Below are 5964 nucleotides of genomic sequence, written 5' to 3' on the forward strand. Positions count from 1 at the left end.
GTACGGGATGGCCCTTTCTCCCTTGCATTTCATCTAACATTTGTGTTGACTTTGAAAATAATGATTTACCGTTCTGAGGCAATTTGCGCCCGAGGCAAATTTCAATCAGACTTTATAGAATAGTCAGAATTAATACAAATTCCAAAAAAAAAGAATACGCTTTACGTTGTGTGAAAACTAACTGTTCATATTTCAATTTTTTTTCCTTTTTTTAGTGGTTCATTTTTTGAGTAATCGGTGATACACCATTACCATTTCTGAAGGCCCAAAAAGTAAATTAAATATCAAGTATTTCAAGTTCGAAAACAAAGAATGGTTTTGGCACACGAAGTACATTTTGGGGCTAAAAACATGACGCAGGACAATGCGAGTCTACTCCATTACGGAGCCAATGGAGAACTGGAAGATTTGAAAAACGTGTGCTCAAGTTGATTTTATAACTTCGATGACAGATTTAATAATTTAATGCTCTCAAGCATCATTCATTTATACAAGTTATTTTTAACATGTTCTACTTGAATAAAGATTAAAAAAAAAAAACTTTCAAGGACGAATAAAAATATAGGTATTTACAGAGGCCCAGGAAAGAAAGAACGAAACAAGAGCCTCCAACGCCAGTCAAGGTGCCCGAGGAAGACGATGAAGAAAACCACGGATTTAGTAATATTCAAAGTCAACCCTTAATAGTCAGTCAACTGACCCTAGCCGCCTTGAGTACGACTCTTACGACCTGCCATCCACCTACGTGCTATTACTCCCATCTCTCCCTCCCTCGAAAACCAAAACCATGGCTCCTGGCTTTCTCTTCCCTTGTTTCACCCTCTCCTTCTTCTCCCTCATTCAATTCTCAATTTCCCAGAATGCTGTCAATTTTACCTCCTTCAATGCCTCAGGCTCCCCATGGCGTCCAAACGAGAATCGCTTCCTTCTCTCCCCGAATTCCATTTTCTCTGCTGGCTTCTTCCTCATTTCCCCAGATCGGTACACCTTCTCCGTTTGGTTCAAAAACGTCCCGCTTGACGCTGCTGCCGTCGTGTGGTCTGCAAACTTCGGTTCGCCGGTCAATGGCTCCGCTTCCCTCGTCATCACCTCCAAAGGCGAGCTGTTTCTCAGTAGCACCCGCTTGGGAAACGCGTCGTCTGCTTCCAATTCCACATCGCGCGTTCTCAGACTCAGTGACCAAGGCAACTTGAGTTTTGGGGATTGGAATAGCTTCGCTAACCCAACCGACACCATTCTCCCGAACCAAAATATCACGGGAATCGAGCTTCGTTCCCAAAATGGGCGCTTCACATTCGTCAATTCCACGTATCTGAATCTCTCTTCCTCCATGGCTAATTATTACAACACCCCTAGTCCGTTGGTGAGCATGGACGCCCTCGGCAAGATGACTATGCAAAGTGGCGCTTTTCTTACAAGCGATTACGGCGACAATCGGCTCCGAAAAATGGTTCTCGGAGATGATGGGAATCTCAAAATCTACAGTTTCAACTCCGAGCCAAAAACCCCGTGGGTTGAGGTTTGGTTAGCGATGTGGGAACCGTGTAAAATCAAAGGCAAATGCGGTCCTTATGCTATATGCTTGCCTTCAACTGGTATAAATGATTCGACTTCATGTGTTTGCCCGCCTGGATTCAAACAAAATCAAGGAGGGCCTCAACAAGGTTGCGCAAGGAAAACCAAACTCACCAACAACATCAAATTTCTGAAGCTCGATTATGTGAACTATACTAGCAATAGCACTAACATGGACAGTATTCCAGCTAGAAACTTCACAATTTGTGAATCTAGATGCAGAGCAAACCCCAAATGTCTTGGGTTTGGCTACAAATATGATGGATCTGGTTTTTGTTCTTTGGTGCTGAATGAACTCCTATATGGTTATTGGTCTCCGGGCACTGAGGCTTCGCTGTTTCTTAAGGTAGACGTATCCGAAACCGAAGCCTCCAATTTCACTGGGATGACACAAGTTTTGCAGACATCGTGCCCTGTTCAAATCAGCCTCCCACTACCTCCTAAAGATTCGAATTCCACAGCTCGTAACATTGCCATAATCTGCACTCTTTTCGCTGCTGAGCTCATTTCCGGGGTCGCCTTCTTCTGGTCTTTCCTCAAGAGGTACATCAAGTACAGAGACATGGCTACCACTCTCGGTCTCGAGTTCCTTCCCGCTGGTGGCCCAAAACGGTTCTCGTATGCCGAGCTCAAAACCGCCACCAAGGACTTCTCCAACCTCATCGGTAAAGGTGGCTTCGGTGAGGTTTACAAGGGAGAGCTAGCGGATCATCGCGTTGTCGCCGTCAAGTGCCTCAAGAATGTGGCCGGCGGCGACGCCGAGTTCTGGGCAGAGGTCACCATCATTGCCAGAATGCACCACCTCAACTTGGTCCGCTTGTGGGGCTTTTGCGCCGAGAAAGGTCAACGAATCTTGGTGTACGAATTCATCCCGGGCGGGTCATTGGACAAATACCTGTTCCGTCGACCCCGGGCCGGGTCCAAAAATGGGGAAGTATCTACGGATTCGGATCCAAAGCATGACCCAAAGACGGAACAAAAACCCATCCTTGACTGGAATATCCGGTATAGGATAGCCCTTGGTGTGGCAAGATCCATAGCATACTTGCACGAGGAGTGCTTGGAATGGGTTTTGCATTGCGATATCAAGCCGGAGAACATCCTACTGGGGGACGATTTCTGCCCAAAGATTTCAGATTTTGGATTAGCCAAGCTCAGAAAGAAAGAGGATATGGTAACCATGTCTAGGAGGAGAGGGACTCCGGGTTATATGGCTCCGGAATGGATAACGACGGATCCCATCACCTCCAAAGCTGACGTGTACAGCTTCGGATGGTGCTGCTGGAGCTGGTGAGTGGGGTTAGGAACTTTGAGATCCAAGGATCAGTGTTGAACAGTGAAGATTGGTATTTTCCTGGGTGGGCCTTCGATAAGATGTTCAAGGAGATGAGGCCCGAAGACATTCTGGACCGTGAGATCAAGCAGTTTTATGACAGCAGGGCCCATTTTGATATGATCAATAGGATGGTGAAGACGGCCATGTGGTGCCTTCAAGACAGGCCGGAGATGAGGCCCACCATGGGAAAAGTGGCTAAGATGCTGGAAGGCACAGTGGAGATTATTGATCCCAAGAAGCCCACTGTCTTTTTCCTTGGGGATGAATAACCCCGCCCATGTCAAGCTCTGCTTTTCCTTTTGCCTCTTGTAGAATAAAATTTAGGTGGTATGCTTCTTGCATGCACTGTCGTCAGATTCAAGTCTTATGTAAAATGTGTTCAGATGGATTGACAAATCAACCGTCTATGATTGGATAAATAGCCTGTTCTAAAATTTATTTTTTCCTGTAGTTATACGATATGGATTAAAGTTTAAATTGAACTCTGATATTATATTACTTTTTGTATGAATTGTTGCTCTTGCTATGTTTGTGTTTATTAAAGTTGTTCAGGCAGGGACCAGTTGCATACATTCACGTTCACTGGGAAAAATAATGAGGAGACTAGTTGCAAATGCTTTATAGGGACCACAAGCAGCCTCCGGGGATAAGTACGCTTTTTCTCATCTGGATGCAATTCTGCCCACAGAATTTAATAATTCCAACAAGAAACATCGAGCTTACCGTTTTTGACTTTTGAAGGATAAAACACACAATGATAAATAAAAGAATATATTCTATTCAAAGGGAAAGGCACTTTCCCGTTTTTCCTATCCTAGTTTTCCTTTGGTCTGAATGGAGGTAAAGAGAAAATCCACATTACACCAGTGAATCATACATGATCAAACATTAAAGATTCAAAAAGATAAGAAGCTGCGTGTAAGATGGGATACGCAACAACAAATAAGTAATAAAATACTGGACTGCAGGAAGATGCTGCAAGGGCAGGCTTCAGATTGAAGAGAAAGTTCTAGATATAACTATATTGCAATGATACTTTTAACAAAAGCAAATGTTCTTTGCTTTCTCTTGACGAGCAGCATCTACTCATTGAATATCATGAAGGACTTGAAGACCACCTTAGCTGGTCTTGAAGAAGAATTGCTAAGAAGTCAGCATCAGTGTGGTTTGTAGAACCCATTGTCAATTCAGGTTCTGGGCATGGGGGATAATAGTGACCAACAACAAAAGTTCCTTCAACACAAGCCAATTCTTTAAGGTGAGAAGGATTAGGGCCAAGAGCCTCTGACAATAACGCAAAGATTGTATGACCCAATTCCCTTATTTTCTTTGAATATTCAATAGCAATGCCCTGGAAGGACATGATCTTTTCATCAAGGGTAGGAAAATTAATAACACAAGAACCCATGAGAAGCGGACCTTATAAAACTACTACAAAAGCTAAGAAAGTGCAGGAATAATACCAAAATTTGTATCATCAAGCTTCAATGATATATTGACTGTTTAAACATTCACTTGATAAACTGTGTAAAATATCATGAGAACAGTTACCGGCTATGGACCAGACGATATAAAATATAAACAGTAATTTACCCTGTAATAATCATTCTAGTACCCATGAGAAACCACCCTTGTGAAAATACTGTAAAAGCTAAGAATATGCAGAGTTGATACCAAAATTTGTATCACCACAATGCCTGCATACTTCTGGCATATCTTCTGGTTTTGCTGGACTGGGAACCACGAAGAATCCAAGTGTATACCTCCGGTTAGCAGGATTATTTCTGAACAGCTTAATAATGGAATAGTAAATGACTCTCTAGTTTCTTTTTCTTCTTATCTCGTGAGTAGAATTGCTTCCTCACCTCAGAATCTTGTTCATGCAATCTACGAATTCCGTTGATCATTTCACCCAAAACATTATTCGAAATCCCATGATTAATTATAAAAAACCCCATTTCTGGCATGCACTTCCAATTTTCTCAACTACTTGAATGCGTAGACTGAATTAACTGACTTGAGCTTGTGATCCCCATGGTTGAGAAAAGAAAGTTATGGTATAGAGATTCCCGTTGTGACCATTTTCTTTGTTCCACTATAAGCCTGTGGGATATTATCACATAATAGGCTTTAAGATGAGAAGCATATTTTGGTGACCGATAACCTTTTTTGGAGCATGAGACAAATGATCAACTGTTAATTATATACTAGTATTAGTCAATAAATAAGTTATAAAATAGTGGAACTCAATGGCATGCCATGATGGCAGCATATTCATGTCGGCCAAAAAAAAAAAGGGGGCATGGTAGTTTCCTAGTCTTTTCACCTTGGTTTTCCTTTGAACTTATAGGATAATGACGTGCACTTTGTTGTCTATTAGGGCAAAAATCTTCAATAGTAGCGCCCTTATAGATTGGTGGATTTTCTTCTGATAACAGTTCCTTAATTGGACCATGCCAAACCTTCGCTGTACTTTCAGCTGGTTCATCAAGATTTATAAAGAAGCTTGCTGTGGAAATTCTTGGGCCTTGAAAAATCCCTATGAAACAAGCTGATGAACCTGTCATTTGCTATAATCGACACAATCAACAATGACATAGATAAAAATTAATATGTATAATCCTAAATCCTCAAAAATTATTTTGGAAAAGAAGGTTTCATCTCAGATAAACAAGCCGTTCCATCTCAGGAAAGAGGCTTCGTTTCTAATATCATTCATTACACTGTAGCCAATAATTGTCATCAAAAGCAAAGTAGAACAGCATTCATAACATGTTTATGTTACAAGTTAATGCAAAATATTCTAGAAACGGCACATGAATCTTGATGTAGAAATCAATCCCCAAAATAATGCCCTAGTCATAACTTCCTGAAATATCACACTTGCTGTTTTCTTGTGCTAGTGCTTAGCTATCGTAATGACTAAAATTTTTTTAACAAGTATTATATATAAGCTATAGACGGGTAAGGCTCTCTGTATCATTCATATGACCAAAAGTTGCCAAAACCAAAATATTATACTCTTCAGTCCATCTTTCAGCGAAGTACTTGCC

At 41.5% G+C, this 5964-nt stretch overlaps 1 pseudogene; it reads left to right on the forward strand.

Annotated features, from left to right (window-relative positions):
• The first annotated feature begins 437 nt into the window (after positions 1–437).
• LOC114724868 (G-type lectin S-receptor-like serine/threonine-protein kinase At1g34300) lies at positions 438–3422 on the forward strand (annotated as a pseudogene).
• Positions 3423–5964: the final 2542 nt, after the last annotated feature.

Source organism: Neltuma alba, unplaced genomic scaffold (assembly GCF_004799145.2).
Source record: "Neltuma alba isolate B1F8T4 unplaced genomic scaffold, ASM479914v2 tig00012201_pilon, whole genome shotgun sequence".
Lineage (NCBI taxonomy): Eukaryota > Viridiplantae > Streptophyta > Magnoliopsida > Fabales > Fabaceae > Neltuma > Neltuma alba.